Below are 18,888 nucleotides of genomic sequence, written 5' to 3' on the forward strand. Positions count from 1 at the left end.
TATCTTGGAGGACAGATCTGGGGGTCATCCCAGGGCCTCATCATTTCTAACGACTTCACATCCGAATGTGCGGTGCTGGGCTCACTCCCCAAACCCCCAGGGGGAGGGAGGAGTCTTGTCTCCACCGCTTTCCTCTCGAATATAAATATGTATGTTTCACAACCAGACCCTGGCAGCCAAAGCCTAAACCCTGCATCCGTTTCTGGCACTGTTATCTGGAATTCAGGGTGCAGGACAATTCACTTGGGAGAGCACTGACACGTATCCGAAGATGAGGAAAAGGTTATGTGGACAGGTGAAGACGAAGGCTGGGGATTCTGAAAAGAATTACGGTAGATGTGCTTCCATGTGCTGCAGCCAGCCAAAACATCCGATGCCTCGGTCAAGACGCTGATCTTAGCAACACTGCGGTGACTCTGTTCACCTCGGGCGTGGAACCAGGGTGACCAGCTCATCTGCGTTTGTGCCGAACTTTCTTGGTTTAAGCACTGGACGTCCTGCATCCCAGGAGACCCCTCAGTCCTGGTCAAAATCGGGATGTTTGGTTACCCTCCAAGGAACACGGGCCTTTGAGATGTGAACGCAGGCAATGCATTTCAAAGGGTGACGTTAAAATTAAGTGTTCCTGTTGTGCCTTCTCCCTGGACATTTTCGTCATTCTCCACTTGTTACTGAAGGAAGGTGGCAAAGAAGAGGCGTTCAGGAAGTGGAACTCTCGGCCGTTACACTAGCCAGATGGACTTCTTCATGGCGTACGCTGGCTCGTTCTGGGGACGCAGCGCAGACAGCCTTTTGACTTCATGGTTTCAGGGACCCCCCCATCCTCAGTGTAAGCCCCCACTGTCCTCCCACACCTTCTCCTTCTACAGAGGGTTCTGTGCTGCGCTGCCCGGCTGCCGGGCCCGAGCAGGAGATTTTCCAGGAGCTCAGCTCTGGGAAGCACTGTGTCATCCCTCCCCTCAACCTCCAGTAAGACAGGAAAATCACTTTTTCCTTAAGATATTTTCGGTAACACGTTTCTGTTTCTCTTGGATGGGTCTCCCTGTTGAGACGGACTTGGAAGCAGGGACGAGGGAGTCTGGTTTAATTCAGCTTACATTGGGGGGCAAATGCCTTGGATTTTGGACGCAGAGAATCATGCACAGCTGCACCTTGGATACAATCATTGCCTCCGAACGCGGTGGAGAAATACTTGCACCATTGCTCAGCTGTTGGAAGCATAGAGCAAGGGCTCAACTGGACACAAGCTGTGATGGTCTTTGGAGCATCAGCTTCAAATCAGAGAAGACCGTGGAGATTTCGCTGGGGTCAGATTCCCACCGTTATCGTGAGAAAGTGTGTGCTGAGGGTGGATGGACCACGCGAACTGCCACGTTGTAGATGGCGACGTATGAGTTCCCCGAATTAGAAGGCGTTGAGAAGACGATCTGAGAAATTATAGGCTGAGTGTTTTTTTAAACCCAAATTTCAAAGACACCGCTCTGGACTGAACACTTGTGTCCCCCCCCCCCCGATTCAGAGGTTGAAACCCCTAACCCCCAAGGAGATGGCATTGGAAGGTGGGGCCTCTGAGGGGGCAGTTAGGATGCAGAGGTGAAAGCTTCACGATGGGACTAGAGCCTCGATAAAGAGAGACAAGGGCTCGCTTCCCCCGCGCTTCCTCTCTCTCTCCCCACCTCCCCCCGCCACGTGAGAACACAGCAAGGAGGCGGCTACCTGCAAACCAGGCACCGATCAGCCAGGCACGCGGATCTCAGGCCTCCAGCCTCCAGACGGCGGGGAGTGAGTTCTCTGCTTTAAGCCTCCTGTCCGTGGTGAGGGGTCACAGCGGCCGGAGCTGACCGAGACAGACCCCTTACTTCTCAACAAGATGGAGCCACTTGAGGAAGCGGAGGAGTTGGTGTGGCCGCCGCGTTGGGACCGGCCTGTCTCCTTTCCTTCATGGAGACCATGTGAGCTCTGAGCTCATTCGTCAGGACAAGGAATCAAACAGCCTTGGAGACCGTGGGGAAGGGCACGTGCTCCCAGAAACTAGAAACCTTTGCAGAGAGTGTGAGGCCAGGCTCCGGGGACGTGTGCTTTAAAAAGGAGCCAGGAAGGCAAAACCTCAAGACAGATGAACGCCAGAAGTTCGGTGTCACCTGCGGGCTCTGTCATTAGGACTGTCCGTAGCATAAGACCTCACAGCCTCAGTTCTGGTCACAGATAGTCGAACGGTCCTGGAGAAGATACCCGCCCACCAGCAGAAGAGCGGACGGGGTTCCCGTGTGGAGGGTTTTGGTTTATTGGCTCTGTGGTTTTGTCCCATGTCAGCAGGAGCCCCGAGATGGGCCCTCCTTGTGTGTTTGGGCTTCGGGACTCTAGCAGCTGCCCCGGCAGGGGGATGGGACGTTTTGTAGGATCAGCGACGCCCACCTGAGGCTCGAGGGGAGGGGTCACAGCAGAGGGGCTCTGGGACAAGCCTGGCCTTCCCCCGACACTGCTGGGCCGGCCTGGTTTCCGCTACGAGGGGCGCTCATCAGAGGGAAGGAGGGAGGAGCCCCCGGCCCTCGGGAAACAGGATCGTGGTGGAGTCTGGTCTCAGCCCTCGGAGCGAACCTGAGAGCCCGAAAGTGACTGTGTGCCGTTAGCAGATCCACACAGCAGGGGCTGGTGCTGAAGCGCGAGGGCCCAGCTGGAGTTGTGGGGAGCCTCCAGGACTTGCCTCCAGGGCTCAGCACACGCGGGTCGGGGGCTAAAGTCTGGATGTCCGCAGGTGGGGACCGCACACGGTCTGTGGGGGTGGAGTCCCACACCCAGCGCCTTCCTTGCGGCGGGGGCTCATCCGTGCCCACGGGTGAGAGGACGCCACTAACGCGCGTGTCCCGTCCTCCCTGACGGAGCCGCTGGGCGCCCCTCGTGAGCCCGACTCGGGGGCCACGGACGGGGGGAGGGTCTCGGACCCAGAGGCAGCTCAAGAACTGGGAGAGGCCCCCAAGGAGACAGAGGTAGCTGGGTCAGAAAGTACATGCGAAAATGTGGACAAAGTGGGGAGGAGGGCTGGACCCCGGGAGGGGCGCGGGCTGGGGGCAATCGTGTCTCTGCCCCGGGGGTCTGCACGGCTGGGGCTTCGCTGACGGGCGGGGGAGGACCCCTTGGTGGGTGGGAAGCCGACGACCAGACGTCCAGGCCGCCTGCACCCCCGGCCTCGCCGAGCCCACCATCCTCCCCTCAGGCAGTGTCCCCAAGGCACAGGGCCCCGTGCGGGCGGAGGGTGCTGAACACATGCTTCTGGGATCCCGGCCCGAAGGAGGGCCCCTGGAGAGGGCTTCCACCTCTTCCCGGAGACCCTCCATCACCACGGTGCCGTCAGGAGAAGAAGCTCCTCGGGGGAGAGTAAAGAGGGACCCCGAGTGGGCCAGCTGCCCCGGGGGAAGCACACCTGATGGCCCAGGAGGTGAGGAGTTTCAAACAAACACATCTGATATCCTCGAAGAGGTGAGGGGACGTGCCGGAGACGTGGCGCAGCAGCGAGCATCCCAGGGACCCGGCTGGAGGGGTCACGGGGGGAGGCGGACCCGTGGGAGTAAATGCTGTACAGGCATCGAAGGACAGACTGCGCGTAGGAAGGCAAAAAATGAGTCGGCGTGCAGGAAGACTGGGTGCTGGACTGCTCCAAAGGAATCGGAAAGGGACAGGGAAACAGACTCTGGAAAAGGAAACTACGGGGCTTCCCTGGCGGCGCAGTGGTTGAGAGTCCGCCTGCCGATGCGGGGGACGCGGGTTCGTGCCCCGGTCCGGGAAGATCCCACATGCCGCGGAGCGGCTGGGCCCGTGAGCCGTGGCCGCTGCGCCTGCGCGTCCGGAGCCTGTGCTCCGCAACGGGAGAGGCTGCAGCAGTGAGAGGCCCGCGTATCACAAAAAAAAAAAAAAAAAAAAAAAGGGAACTATGCCTTATGCAGGATCATGTCACCACGCAGACCCAGGAGCCATCATCCCAGAAGAGAAGAGAATAAACTGAGGGGCGACGTTTTTAAGAAAAAATAACAGAGTTTCCCCTCATGAAGGAAGCATGCAAAGATCTCCGATTTAGCAGGTCTGGATCTACATCCCACCCTTGCCGTCGCCACTGCCTGCAGCACCCTGCCCGCGCCCCGAGCTGCCCCCAGGTTTCTGGGATGCAAGGCTGGGGGTGCCCACGCAGTGCCCGGCTCGGGAAGCGTCGAGGTGCCGCCCGCAGCTCAGGTGCCCCTGTCCAGTGGGCGCGGGACTGGTGCACGAGCTCACCTGTGCGCGGAGGTTCTGAAGCGCCCAAGGTGTCCCACAGCTCGCCGTGCACCTGGGAATCCTCCCTTCTACCCGCGTTCACGTCCGCTTTCCTACCTTCCTGTCTCCTGGGACCACCGTTGGGTGAGTTGGGCCCTGGACCCACATCTGCAGCTCTCGGAGGCCAGACTCCGTGGTATATGAAAAAAACACCCCCTGCTGAGTAAAGCCACTGCCAGCTGGGATTTCTGTTACTCACAGATGGACATAATTCTGGTGAATCCACATCTCGCCACGAGACGCAGCTCAGTCCCGCTGCTGAACGTTCAACCTCAGGATCTTTCTCGATTCCCCAGCTTTACGGAGAGGCCCTGCTCTCAGCACCTTGGAAGGAATTCCACTCGGCTCAGCGGAAGACAAGAGGGAAGTCGGGGTGCGTGTGCGGACGGGACGGGAGAAACCCCGGGTGCCCCGTGGGGACGGCCCCTGCTCGGTGGAAACTACGGGGGTTTCAGGACGATGAAATTTGGTAAGTCTGCCCCTTCCTCGTCCTCTAATGCCTGGCATATAGATCAGGGCAGTGAGAGGAGGAGAGTGGAAGATACCAAAAAGGGCCAGAGCAGGTCATGTAAGTTGGGGCACAGAAAACAACCATCCACACAGAAAACCCACAACCACCATCAGCTCTGGAGGTGGGAGAAGAGCTCACAGACAAAAGCGGGATCTGGGGAGGAAGAGGAGAAACATCTGATGAGGATTTTTCTATGACATCACCCCTCCCCACGCTGCTGCCAGAAACTCCAGCGAGCGCATCCGCTGCAGTTCAAGGGCTTTGGCCATGGGTCCGTGTTTCTTCGGGAAGCAAGATCGTGCCGATAGAGGTCGTGAGGTCTCGGTCTCGGGGAGACGAACACTGTAACGTTTCATGAACTTACAGCGTTTGGGAGACGATGCAACCAGCCCGAGAAGCAGACGTACTAGCTGAGGCTGCGGGCACGCTCCAGACGGGTGTCCCCGGGGGCACCTGGGCCACTTCGGTTCCACGGCACGGAATTGGTCGCATGCCGTTTGTGCACCTTGTGGGCCTCTCCATCCAGACCACACGCTGTCGGCTGCTGCTCCCGAGGGGACCCTGCGCTGAAGGCCAAGCTGGTTCTTTAGTGGAGGGATGGACCAGCCAGAATTCTCTCTGGAGTTGTGCAGGTGGGACCCACGGAGAGGGGGTCGGGTCTCCGAGGGGCGGGGCCCACGACGGCCGCAGGTGGGAGCAGCCCGTGGCCGTACCCTCAACGCCGTGGCCCAGGGGACGGCCGAGGAGCAGAGAGTGCAGAGGCCCCGCCACGTCCCCGTCCTCGGGCTCTCTGGCCTCAACAGTACAACTTTCCTTCACTGGTGCCAGCACACGTTGATTTTATGTTCTCGTAACCAAAAGAGTTCTCTCAAAACACTCACAAATGGGGAGGTGGGAAGAAGAGGGCGGATCGGGAAGACCCCCGAGCTCACCTCGTCTTGGGGACACACCACAGCCACGACCACGCGTGGAACAGCTCCCTCCGAGAGCCACCAGAAGACGGGCAGCACGGCTCTTCTACCACCAAGGATGTAAAGGAAAAGCCACACGCAGACGGGTAGGAGGGCCAGAGACGTGACGCGGTCAGCACCCCGGCAGGAGACCCACTGTGGGAGGGGACGTCACACGTGCAGAGCCCTCCCTAAGGGGTGAGGGGTTCAAGCCCCACGCTGGGCACCCCGGCCCTGGGGACCTACCTGCCCTGGGAAGGTGAGCCCCCTCCACTGGGTGTGAAAATCAGCAGGGCTCGAGAGCCAGAGGGTGGTGGGAAACCAAGACTGTACTATTAAAGGTCAGGCACACCGACTCCCTTCCTCTGGGTCCCTGCCCAGAGGCGGCGGACGGAGAAGCACGTGGCACCCCTCTGCCCCAGCAAACCACCCGTCCCCACCAAGGTGGCCCCCGATGCGCCTGAGAGAAGCCCTGGCCTGTGACGGGCTTTGGCTTCAGCGCCCCCGCAATACCACCAAGGCGGCAGCCTCTGACGTGCTCTGGGAGAGACACCTGCCCCGCTGGGCTCCAGCCCTGCCTGCCCCCACCAAGACAGTGGCCTGAAACATCCACAGCCTTCCCTTAGTTCAGCTCCAGCCCCCCGCCAAAGCCACCAGCACATGCAGTCTGCACAGGGCTACTCCTTCACAAGGACACATTTTCAGGACAGACAGAGGCAACTGTTTCACCTAATCATAGAGACAAACAGAGAAAGTCAAATAAAATGAGAGGACTGAGGAATATGTTCCAAATGGAAGAACAGGATGAAACCCCAGAAAAAACCCTAGTGAAATGGAGGTAACTGACTTGATAAAAAGTGCAAAGCAACAATCATAAAATTGCTCCCTGAACTTGGGAGAATAGAGGAACACAGTGAGAACTTCAACAAAGAATCAAAAAATACAAAAAAGAACCAATCAGAGCTGAAGAATACAATCACTGAAATGAAAAATAGGCCACAGGGAATCAACAGCAGATTAGATAATACAGAAGAACTAATCCGTGATCTGGAAGATAGGATAGTGGAAATCACTTGATCACAACAACAAGAAGAAAAAAATAATTAGAAACAATGAGGACAGTTTAAGAGCCTCTGAGACAACATTTACAACTCGCATTAGCATAACAGGGGTCCCCAAAGGAGAAGAGAGAAAGAAAGGGGCCGAGAACATGTTTGATGCAATAATGGCTGAAAACTTCCTTAACTGGGGGATGGAAACAGACATGCAGGGACAGAAGGCACAGAGAGTCCCAAACAAGAGAAACTCAAAGGGGTGTTCACCAAGATGCACTACAATTAAAAGGGCAAAAGTTACAGAGAGAATTTTAAATGCGTCAATAAAAAACAAAGAGTCACATATCAGGGAACCCCGTAAGGTTAGCAGCTGACTTTCCAGCAGAAACTCTGCAGGCCAGAAGGGAGTGGTACCATATAATTAAAGTGATGGAAGGAAACAAACCGTAAAACCAAGAATAGTCTACCCAGCCTGTCTATCCTGATATTCAAAGAAATGCAAATTAAAACACCAAGAGTTCATTTCTGCCTCTCATACTGGTAAGGATTCAGGCAACTTCCACTTTATAGGCAAGAACATGGAGAAAGAGCCTTGCTTTCAGCAGTTAGAACTAATACACTCTTCATGGAAGGCGCTTTGGCAATTATTATAGGAATTTAAAACATATCTACCCTTTGATTGAAAAAAAAAATACATTTCTAGAAATTTGGCCTAAGAAAATAATTAGGCAAACTTTCAAACATGTACCAAACCTCTATGTCCATTTGCACAGCAAAGAAGTCTCAACACCAAAGTACAAGCAGTCAGCTCCTCTGGTGGCAAGAATTCCTTTTTAATGTATTTTAGGCTACCTATGATTTTTCCTGAGATGAAAAAGATTTTGTTTTAATTTGGGGGGGTGATGGTGGTGCTGAGAGTCACGTGGTAGCAGCCACAGAGACGGAGTGGGGTTGGTGGGGGGACAGACCGGCACGGCGGGCCCAGGGGTCACCAGCCCAGCCCCCGGAACACTCTGCAAGGCCCATCCTTGGTCCAGCTTCCTTGCCTCATCTGCGGGTCACTTTCTTAGATGCTATGGACTAACTTTCACCCCCCGGCCTTCAGGTCCCTCGCCCCCCTGCCGCCCGATGCTGGCTGGAGCCCTGGCCGGGAGCTCTGTCTCCATACTTAGCTCTCTGGACGTTTGGGTCCTCGCTGGAGAGCAGACAGCCTACCCACTTACAAGTCCTGGTGGAATATCAATTTGGGGAGACTTTAGTCAGAATCACCTGGAGAACCTGATTTAACAGATACAGATTCCATCCCCAGAGATTCTAACTCTGGTCCAGGTCGGGTACAGGCACGGGTAGTGTTAAATCTCCCAAATAAATGCAATGGGTGGCCAGGCCTGAGGACTTCAGCAACAGGGGCTGAGAACAGGGCCCAGGTGGGAGCACGGGTGAGATTGCGGAAGGGCTCGCGGTGGCCGCCAGACGTCCCGCGGGGCGGGTCATGTCCTGCTCCTGAACTGGGATAAGGGCGTTCAAGACAGGCATCTTTAGTTTCAGAAGGCATCCGAATGAAGGATTTCCATTAAAGATGAAACTGACTTTGCGGTGCGTTTCTTCCTTCCAGTGACCAAAGTGGTCACTGGCTGTCACGTGGATATCTGCCCGGCGTGAGGCTGTGTCACACGTGTGGGGAGAGCAGAGCATTGCAGAAGCGAATCAGCCGAGAGCTTTGTTTTGCCCTCTGTTTGCCAGGCATCTGTTTCGGCTCATCACCACCAAGTGCACCGCTGGGTAGCAGGTGCTGCCCCAGGAAAGCCCTCCCCACGGGTCACAGCAGGAATTCTGGGACACAGACTTCCTTCAATCTCTTCCCTATTCATCACGCGCACTCTTAATATTCATACCGCAACATCATTAAATTACACTTTGTAGAAATACGTTCTCTGTTCCCTCCCAATTCTCTGCACCCCCATCAGGCACGGTGAGTCTACGAACGTAGCTCTTCTTTTGTTATGTCTAGAGATGTTCAGACTCCGACGCGATTCCATCCTTTTTTCAGATTGTTGGGCTTATTGTTAAGCTGGCCACGTGGCGCTCTCCGTTTAGAAGATTTTATGAGATTTCTCCCCGTGTCGAGACACCTCCTTGATTGGCCGCCGATCTTGTTTAAACTAAATTAGGACTCAGAAAAATAATAATGATGGAGGTAGGGTTTGCTCTGGTCCCTGCGATGCTCCTGGATCAAGAGGGACTTGATCTGGCTCGGGATCTGGAAGCGTCTTTGTCCATCTGGGGTTACCTGGCGCGCCGGGGATGACCGTCCAGCCCTCAGCCCCCGTGCACCTTGTCAGCTGCCTTGACTTTTCTCCAATCGTTGCTCCATCACAACTCTCATAACCTCGTTTCTAAAGGAGGGTTTTCAGAGGTATTTTCTTGAAGGACTCTAAGGTAAGGCACCCAGTGCAGGGTAGCATTTACCAGACTGTGGTTCCATGATTAACCCCACAGGGTGCTTCTGGATAGAAAAGATTTCGTGCTCAAGGATGTTTGGGAAATGCTGCAGACACTACCTCTCTGCTTGGAGCTTTACAAAGCACATCAGCATAGACCCATTCTCTGAAATGTCAGCAATCGAAAACCCCCCAAAACTTTACGTTTAATTCCAACGTTTCCCAAGCTACTTTGACCCCAGAACCCTTTCTGGCTCCCCGGGACTTTGGGGAAGTGCTGCAGGAGACCAGCTCTGCCACCCTGGGCAAGTCTCCTAACCTGGCACCACCTACCTGCCTCATTTGTGATAAAGGGATAACACGTGTCCCTACCAGCTTGTGACCTGAGAATTACCCTAAAAATAACGAGAAACACCCCGAGGAAACCACAACGGCAAACCTGAAGAGTTAGTGAACGTGGAGATTGTTTGCATTCTGAAAAAACAAGTTCTTCCCTGTGATTGTTGATGAGCTGTCATAGAATGCTTTTGATAAAATGGGACATTCATAATTAACTGGGCACATTTTCATCTGAAGGACAGACAATTGCTCTCCCGCATGTCTACTCAGGAGCAAACCGATAGCCTTAAACATATCTCAGGATATAAAATTCACGACGTAAATATTCTTAGGTGAAGAGAAGACGGCTGCATCTTTTTCCTCGGGAAGACAACTGCTGAGACATTTGGAACTCTAACGTGGCCAGGTCAGGAACGTTCGGCCTGCGGGAGTCAGGATGAACACACCAGAAGTTTCCAGGTGGCTCTGGGCTGCACAGGCTTCGAGCCCTCCACGGTCAGTGCACGAATCAGAGGCCACCCTGGACTTGGGAGGAACAGCATTGCTACTGAGAGCGGTTGATCCAGAGCCGGGGTCTCACGGCACGGTTTTAACGTGCTCCCCCCAAAGCTGCCTTCCAGGAACCCCATTTTTCTGCGGTTCCACGGGTAACAACAGTCCCTTACTTCAATTTCTCTTCCAGCATCCGAGACAACCGAAAGGGGGTCTGGACGCTGAGGCCCATGAACGCGGCTGAGGTGGGCAGAGCCGAGCCGCTGGGGCTGAGCCCACGGTGACCCACCCGGGCCTTGGCTTCCGGGGCCACTTCTGGCTGGGGGTGGCTCCCTCCCCGCTTTGCTTCCCCTAATTGGTGGAACAGCTCCAAGTTCACGGCCCCCAGACCCTCCCCCGGAAGCCAGAGTCTCGCCTCTCTGGCTGCTGAACGCGTGTCGCTCACAGTATTTGTCACGGGGACGACACCTGTGTGTGCACCTCCCCGTCGCCTGCCCTGGAGGCTAAGGGCCTGCGGTCGGAGGCTGTGTGTTAACCCGTGTTCACCGTGCAGCCTGTGTGAACACGGACGGGCGTTCCCCGACGGCTGGACGGCCAGGCGAGTGAGGGGCTGCCCGTGCCCGACGGAGGAGGCCTGTCCGTCCCAGAGTCACGTCCCCAAGGCTCCTCAAGTCTCGGGCGCCGGGCTCTGTGCCTGTGACTCGGCCCCCTCTCGCCCCGAGGGCCAGAACCACCATCCGGACACCTGCAGGCTCGCCACGGCCACAAGGACGCTCCGTCCTAGCCCCGTGGGAGGCACGCGGGCAGGAAGGAGAGAGGACAGAGGGCCTGGAGGCCCAGAGGCCCTGCAGACAGCAGGTGACCGCGCCGCGGGCGCTGAGCCGGGCCCTCTCCGAGCGCGAAGGGAATGCGCACGCCCCCAGAGCAGGCTGTGCGACGGCCCAGGCCTTGCTTTCCTTCGCATCCCGGTGCCCTCCCGGTGACCTTCCCTCGATCGCGCAGCCGAAGCTTGTTCAGTCCCCAGGCGAAGATCTCGTCCTCCTCTTTGTTCGGATCAGGCAGCTGAGGGACGGGGTAGGGACGGCTCCGGGCGCGGCCTTGCTGCAGGCAAGGGGTACAAGAGGCAGGAGCCACGGCTCTGCGGGGTGAGCCTCCGGCACTGCTGGTGGGAAGGTAAACTGCTGCAGCCGCTGTGGGGAGCAGCGCGGAGGCTCCTGAAAAGACGGAAACTCGAACCGCCATATGACCCAGCAATCCCACTCCTGGGCACATATCCAGAAAAACCGAAAACTCCCATTCGAAAAGATACCCGCACCCCTACGTTCACTGCAGCACTGTTTCCAGTACCTAAGACACGGAAGCAACCTAAATGCCCACCGACAGAGGAAAGGATAAAGAAGATGTGGCACAGATATACAATGGAATATTACTCAGCCATGAAAAGGAACAAAATAATGCCATTTGCAGCAACGTGGATGGACCTAGAGATGATCACGCTACGTGAAGTAAGTCAGACAGAGAAAGACAAATATCAAATGATATCACTTATATGTGGAATCCAAAAAACTGATATAAATGAACTTATTTACAAAAGAGAAATAGACTCATAGGTTTCGAAAACAAACTTATGGTGACCAAAGGGGAAGACGGGGGAGAGATAAATTAGGACTGTGGGATTAACATATACACACTATTATATATAAAACAGGCCAACTGTACAGCACAGGGAACTCTACTTAATGCCTTGTAATAACCTATAATGGAAAAGAATCTGAAAAATTATGTATATATGTATAACTGAATCACTTTGCTGTACACCTGAAACTAATACAACATTGTAAATCAGCTATACTCCAATGTATAAAAAAGAAAGAGTCACTGCTCTAACGCACATGGACTGAGCTAATTCCCTCAAGATGCTCTGGACCAAAGGGGCTACAACCCGTCTCACTGACCTGGGGTCACTGGTGGCCGAACAGGTCTGCTTTGAAACAAGCCATCCAGTCTGCTCCATTCTGTCAGGCTATAGATACATTACGTATTGGATCTGGTTTTTTTTCTTTTTAAATAAATGATTTGTCAAAAAGCTAGAATTTTTGGACCTAGGTTGTAACTAGGTAAGAATATTTTTTTAAAAAAGAAAGAAAGAGAGGGAGGGAGAAAGACAAGAAGGAAGGAAGGAAGGGAAGAAAGAAAGAGAGAGAGAGAAAGCAAGAAAGAAAGAGGGAGAAAAGAAAGAAAGAGAGGGAGGAAAGAAAGGAAAGAAAGAAAGAAAGAAAGAAAGAAAGAAAGAAAGAAAGAAAGAAAGAAAGAAAGAAAGAAAGGAAGGAAGGAAGGAAGGAAGGAAGGAAGGAAGGAAGGAAGGAAGGAAGGAAGGAAGGAAGGAAGGAAGGAAGAAAGAAAGAAAGGGTCCATGGCAAATCCAAACTTGCAGAAAGGAAAACAGTGAGACAAAGGAAATAGTGCTAAATCATGGATTTCTCAATATCCTTGCATCACTTAGAATCTGAGTCTGGGAAGGACGCTCCCAGCCAGCCTCTCCCTGGCAGAGATGACGCTGTGTCCTGGATGTTACACCCTTATTCAGGAGTTACTTTCTTTTTTTCAAGGAAGAGTCCCGCTGCAAATGTTCTAGAATACACTCACTGCCCTCCCGAGACGACTCCAAGCCTTCCAGCCTCTCGTCCCCTGACAGCCACCACTCACGGGGCGGAATTTCCTTATATCCCCTGCTGGATAGTAATACCCGCCCCTCAACGTAATAACTATCCTGGTTTCAGAACAAAAGGCCTTACATCGTCCCGGCATCATCATGGCACTTCACTCTAAAGGCGTTATTCAAGGAATCCGGACAAATTCTGGGTTTACTTTTGTCCTAAAGTTTGGTCATGAGATTGAGATGAATACAGAGCAATCAGAGAAAAAACCCCAAATAACAGAGAATAGTGAGAAGGGGTGTCGGCTGTTCTCTAGGGGATGTGCTTTTATTTAACGTTTACAATGGAATATTAGCCATAAAAAGGAATGAAATAGTGCCGTTTGCAGAGATGTGGATGGACCTAGAGACTGTCGTACAGAGTGAAGTCAGAAAGAGAAAAACAAATGTTGTATAATATTGCTCATATGTGGAATCTAGAAACATGGTACAGATGAACTTATTTGCAAGGCAGAAATAGAGACACAGATGTACAAAACAAATGTACGGACACCAAGGGGGGAAAGGGGGGGTGGAATGAATTGGGAGATTGGGATTGACATGTATACACTACTATGTATAAAACAGATGACTAATGAGGCCCAGCTGTACAGCACAGGGAACTCTACTCAGTGCTCTGTGGTGACCTAAACGGGAAGGAAATCCAAAAAGGAGGCGATAGATGTATACATATAACTGAATCACTTTGCTGTGCAGCAGAAGCTAACACATGTTGTAAAGCAACAAGACTCCAATAAACATTAAAGGAAAAAAAGATGTGTTTAAAGGTAGAAAGTAGTAATCTGTGCATGAGAAGTCACAGAAATAGTTTTTGAGCAGAGGTTTAAAACATCTTTATTATAAAAATCAAACGTTTTATTTTACAAAGGGAGGAAATAGTATAAAAATATACAAATATTTATAAGTGAAAGTCCCTTTGTCCTCTGAGTCCAAGCCCCAGAAGTGGCCACTATAAATAGGACAATGCGTGCTTATGCAGAAATTGTCTACATAAATGTAATTATTATACAATATATGAACTCAGTCGTGGCTGAGTTACATATACTGCTTCACAGCTGACTTTTTCCATTTGAAACGTTGTCTATTCACCTCTGTATCTGCCTCTGTATCCATCCGTCTATGTATCCATTTATCTATCTATGTATCTACCTACCTATATCTCTGCACCTATCTACATGCCTGTAACTTACTTTTTACTAGTCCTTTATTAGCACTTGGAGCGTTTCCATTTTTTCCTCTGTTCCATTCTTACATATAAATTTCCGTCCACCTGCGAGAGTCCACCTGGCGAGTGAGTTACTGGCTGTGGAAACGTGGGCTCCAGGGAGGCGTGACTATGAACTTTGGAAGGTCCTGCCGAATTCTCCTCCGAATACGTGACTAGCCTTTCTATCTATGGTGAGCTGATCAGTCTTCAGCTTCAGACCCCCTCACTTCCACGGGCTTCTCCCAAGGCCTGGGGCCTTGAAACGTGTAGATGTTTCTAATGTTTTTGTGAAATTAGCACAGGAAGAAGGTGTTTCAACTATAACCGGCTGTGATGAGGGTCTCTGTAAGTGACCCTTCTGCTGTCATACCTGCCAGGCTGAGTTATCGGGACTGCTGGGCATCGGGGGTCAGGCTTACAGGAAGGTGAGTTGGGAATTTGCCATTTCAAGTGACATTGGTAGAGGCCTTTTAGACTGACTGGCTAAAGCTCCTTCTCACCCCTAAGTCCCACTTCAAAGGCTCCCCATGGAGCTGTGAGCCTCCCTCTCGCTGGTGAGCCCCCCGCCTTTGGTCACAGTATCCCCGCAGCACGTGACACACCGTTACAGCATAACGTGTTCTGTGCACGACCCCCCCCCCCACGTTAGGCCAGGAGCTTCTGTAGGTTGGGCTGTGTCGCGTCCCTCTTCGAATCCACAGAGCCCAGCACGGGGTCTGGCACTGACAGGACATTCTTACGGCGCGTGCACACGACCTTTAAACACGATTCAAAGGGAAGGTGCAGCAGTGCGCCGAACCGCGAGGGAATCTTGTTACAGAGTGTTTACCCTGTAACACACGTGGGCGTGGGCAGTTAGCTGGTGACGGGCGGGTAGAAGTGCAGCCTGCAGGGGCAGACTGTCAGGCTCAGCGGTCTCGGACCTGCGCCCGGGGCTGAGGGCACCCACTCAGTGTCCTCTCAAGGACGTCCCCCGCGTGGAGGACGGAGACACGGGCTTGCTTCACTCTCAACGGGTCGACGCGTTTACTCTGATACAATCACCCCTTACGTTAGGTGAGACTGCTGACATCCAGAGAGGCATGATCTTGGCATCAAAGTGACAGCACACTTACTTTAGTAAATACTCGCCGATATGGGGCCTCTCTGGTGGCGCAGTGGTTGAGAGTCCGCCTGCCGATGCAGGGGACACGGGTTCGAACCCCGGTCCTGGAAGATCCCACGTGCCGCGGAGCGGCTGGGCCCGTGCGCCACAACCGCCGAACCCTGCACACCCGGAGCCCGTGCTCCGCAACAAGAGAGGCCACCGCGATGAAAAGCCCGCGCACCGCAAAGAAGAGTAGCCCCCGCTCGCCGCGACTAGAGAAAGCCCACGGGCAGCAATGGAGACCCAACGCAGCCAAAAATAAATAGATTTTATTTTACAAAGTACTCACTGATATGATTACACATAGTAAATGTCTTGGACAGAGGCTTCAAAGCCTTTGAACCATTTATGGTAAAGGATGTCTTCTGTAGAGGAAAGCAGATCCTGGTGGCGGGGGTGGGGGTGGGGGGCACCACACCACGTGCTCCTGGCGTTATCCCTCCTGTTTATTACGCAGTACAGACCTTCTCAGTAAATCCTTGGGTTTTCGAGGTGTACGTTTCTCGTCTATCCTTGCCAAAGTGCAGCAGAGTTGGAGGAGTTAAAATAGCCTGCTACTCACTTGGCTCTATACCTGCCCAATGACAGGTGTTGTTGAGGAATCCAAATCCCCGACTCCAGGGAGAGAGGAGATAACCTCAGGGTCCTCTCCGTGCAGACCAGGCACAGGGAGACGCTCACTGGTTCTTTAACGGATTCTCGCCCGTGTTTCTAATCCACGGCCCTCCACGCGTTATCATTCACGTGGGGAAATGAGTCCCGCTGTGACTAGCTCAAATGCATGTGACCGTTAGCTGTAAAACAGACGATTCATGTGCTTGGAATGGGTCACTCTCTAAGAAGATTCGGTTCCTTAGGATTCCTCTTTGAAAGTCCTAAGTCCAGCAAAGTTTCTTCGAAGAGTTAGTTAGGTTTACCCTGCTCTTGATCTACTATAAATTTGAACGTACTGGAGACGAACAGTATCCGCTGAAAATGGGACAGCTTCAGACCCCGCAGACATATCACCGGACACATAACCTGTAATGTGTTACTGGCAGATTTCAAAACCCTACTAAGTGTCGGTTACTGAATGCCCAGTCGACACCGGCTGTGCGGGACACCCTCCCGGTGATACAGGGGTGCTCGTTTGTAACGTAAGCCACCCGAGGACCAGAGAGGCTACTCCACTTCTCCAAGGTTACAGCACCGAGCCCGAACTCAAATCCAGGCTGGTTTCACCTCCAGTGCACGCCTCTCCCACTCTGCTGGGCTCACTGCTTCCTGTGTTGCGGACCCCTGTGCATATTTTACAGGACCTCCCCTCACAGACTCCTGCTTTTCAAGGTCACTCCTTAAACACTACTCAGCTCGCCCCGCGCAGTAACTAAACAGCCAGGAATAAGGTGTCACCTGGGGACCGGGGTGAAGGGTTGCTCCCTCTCCCTGCTTCCACCGGCCTTGCTTATACCTGGGAGACTTTCTTCTCTCCCACTTACCCTGGCATCAAGAAACGACTTCCTTTCCTGCTCTTTTTCGGAGCTTTCCCAGTCCTTTAACAATAAACACACAGCCCCTTTTCCTGCCACCTCTGTCTCTAAGTTTTGACCTGTCACTCCACCAGTTTCCCCCCGTGACCGAGAAGGCTAAGAGAGCCACGAACCAGCCCCTTAAGCCCGGGGGCCGCAAACACCCCGAGCCCTGCACCTGCCCAGACAGCCCGTAAACCCACCTGACTCTACGTCTTCCCAGAAGCTCGGCACCTCTGAAAAAGAATAATAAAAAAGTCCCTTTTATGTCTTACAGCCTTCGAGCCTCTCCCTGCAGCCGTGTCGGCTCCTTCCACGTTTTCACTTCAAGCTCACAGGCCCACGGAGGCCACAGAATACCCAATCAGGTGGGGTTTCGGGGCGCGCCAGCTCCGTAAACGGGATTTCTCATAGAAGACATATTCTGGTTCCAAACAACCGACCGGCCAGTAAGCTGTGACACACCGCGTTTGAATATAGGGGGCCCCTTGTGTTCTGTTTCAGTAGAGACGCACGTTTGCGTTCTGTCCGTCTGCGGACGATCCATTTGCTCTCCAGGTTCGCCTGTCTCCCCCTTCTCCACTTTCTGGGTAGCTGATTACTTGCCGAAAGGGCCCCACGGGGAGGGGCGGAGGGCCACGCGCAAGCGGGCATTTGTGCTTTTGGCGTCAATTTCAAATCTAAACTTCTGATTCCCCTGGTTTCATCTGTGCCTCTTTGCTCTGCTCTTGCCTGGCGGCAGCTATAACCTCTCTCTTAAACAGAGCACTTTTCTTGGCTGAGCAGGATATTATCCCGGGGAGGACGCACTCAGCCGTCCCCTCCCTCCTGGGACTTCGAATAGACCCAGCGAGGGGAGCTTGCGGTGAGGGGCCCCCGTGTTTGAAAGAATCCAGGAACCTTCAGCTGTGGTTGGAAAATAGCTTAGTTAAAAGATGAGAATTTACTAGCGTGGAGAGGGAAAACCTTATGAAGGTGTGAGATTCCATTTACCATAAACATTTAAACAACGTATATCATGATTTGTAAAAATCCAGCAGAGACTACAAAATAGCCGGTACAGAGAAGATCATCTGGGAGGCAGTCATCGCAGTGTGTTATATACTTTGCTGAGTCTCTTGTAGTAATTTCTGCATTAGTGACTACTTTTTAAAGGAAGGGGTCAATGATAATGCCTTTTACTCAACTGTAAATCTCAAAAGCCGAGCTTTCGTTCCTGTGACCGGGTGGCATGGTTCTAGACGTGGAGAGGTCTTCTGAATTGCACAGCTCAGCTCCGTCATGACAAGGACCTTGATTCCTGTCCAAGCGTGGTCCTGCACGGCACCGCCCCACATGCCGCACCAGCACTACTCTTGTATCCTTTGGCTTCGAGACAGATGAGACCAAGATAGAAAAGACACACGTTGTGGGTAAAAATGAGCTTCAATAAACTACCTCCAGGGGGCTCCCCTGGTGGCGCAATGGTTAAGAGTCTGCCTGCCAACGCAGGGGACACGGGTTCGAGCCCTGGTCCGGGAAGATCCCACATGTCGCGAAGCCACTAAGTCCATACGCCACAACTACTGAGCCTGCGCTCTAGAGACCGCGAGCCACAACTACTGAGCCCAAATGCCACAACTACTGAGCCTGAGTGCCACAACTACTGAGCCTGCACTCTAGAGCCCAAGAGCCACAACTACTGAGCCCACGTGCCACAACTACTGAGCCTGAGTGCCACAACTATTGAAGCCTGTGCACCTAGAGCCCGTGCTCCACAACAAGAGAAGCCACCACAATGAGAAGCCTGCGCACCACAATGAAGAGTAGCCCCCGCTCACTGCAACTAGAGAAAGCCTGTGCACAGCAATGAAGACCCAAGTCAGCCAAAAATAAATAAATAAATAATTTTAAAAAACTACCTCCAATTTCTTCCTCGACAATAGTGATCTGATGTCTAAGGAATAAGCCACCATAGAAGAGTTACTGTCAAATGGCAAAATCGAGTAAGATATTTTAACTTGAGTTTTTGCTGCAACTTGGCCATCTCCATGCAGTGGAGTCCCTGAATTTTGGAACAGATCAATTTATTAAATTGTATACTCCTTTTCTAACCACTGGTTTTTGAAACACACCTCAGTATGACTTCGTTTTTGAGGTCTCAAAATAAAACACTTCCAGATACTTAGGTTCTGAATCGTTTATCTTGTTTTTAGAACAACAGTGGGTTTCCCCCCC

General features: G+C 52.9%; 1 protein-coding gene across 7 annotated transcripts in view; it reads right to left on the minus strand.

The window, feature by feature from the left end:
• Nucleotides 1-18,888, minus strand: part of PALLD (palladin, cytoskeletal associated protein) — a 391,482-nt gene that overhangs the window by 282,141 nt on the left and 90,453 nt on the right. The window lies entirely within an intron of this gene.

The sequence above is a fragment of the Kogia breviceps genome, chromosome 8 (assembly GCF_026419965.1).
Source record: "Kogia breviceps isolate mKogBre1 chromosome 8, mKogBre1 haplotype 1, whole genome shotgun sequence".
Lineage (NCBI taxonomy): Eukaryota > Metazoa > Chordata > Mammalia > Artiodactyla > Physeteridae > Kogia > Kogia breviceps.